This window comes from Drosophila persimilis, unplaced genomic scaffold (genome assembly GCF_003286085.1).
Source record: "Drosophila persimilis strain 14011-0111.01,24,50 unplaced genomic scaffold, DperRS2 tig00000677-arrow-arrow-pilon, whole genome shotgun sequence".
Lineage (NCBI taxonomy): Eukaryota > Metazoa > Arthropoda > Insecta > Diptera > Drosophilidae > Drosophila > Drosophila persimilis.
Window position 1 is genome coordinate 934,862 of NW_020825333.1, and position 876 is coordinate 935,737.

Consider the following 876-nt stretch of genomic DNA (forward strand, 5'->3'; position numbering starts at 1 on the left):
GATCTCATCCATATCTATCAGATTGCTGAATCTGGATCAGATCGGATAATTTGTATAGCCAAAAGGAACAAATCAATTTGCAGTGGCTACGCAGCGCCCGACGTCACGCTCCGACTGATTTTCTGTCTCTCTCGCACGCACTCTTTGTCGTGTCGTTCAATAATAGCGGCGTCTGCCGGGGAGAGCCATACTGACTAAGTATCGGGTATAAAGGTAGAGTTGCAGTCTCCGCAGCAACTGTAAACGTTCCCCCTCGTTTTTGAGTTTGGGTTGCGATCAGAAACTGCATACGTTAGAGGCTGATGGTCTGTAAAAATATTTAAATATTTTACTCCGTATCGATAGTTTCAGAGGTTTTTCAAAGCCCAAACTATAGCGAGCAGGTCTCTTTTGTTTGTTGCAAAGTTAACATCGGGTACCTCGGAGTACGGGTTTCGACCAAAGATCGAACTTCCATGCCATTAAGCTATTTTGAGTGCGCGCTCACCCTTTTTATACCCGATACTAAAAATGAGTATTGGGGTATATTAGATATTATATTATATAATATAGTATATATTATCCACAGCCCTGTTAGATCTCACTACAAAACGTATATCTCAAAATTTCGCCCCACCCCCTTCCGCCCCCACAAAAGAGGAAAATCTGCGGCATCCACAATATTGAAGATTCGAGAAAACTAAAAACAATCATAGAAAATGATGATCTCATCCATATCTATCAGATTGCTGAATCTGGATCAGATCGGATAATTTGTATAGCCAAAAGGAACAAATCAATTTGCAGTGGCTACGCAGCGCCCGACGTCACGCTCCGACTGATTTTCTGTCTCTCTCGCACGCACTCTTTGTCGTGTCGTTCAATAATAGCGGCGTC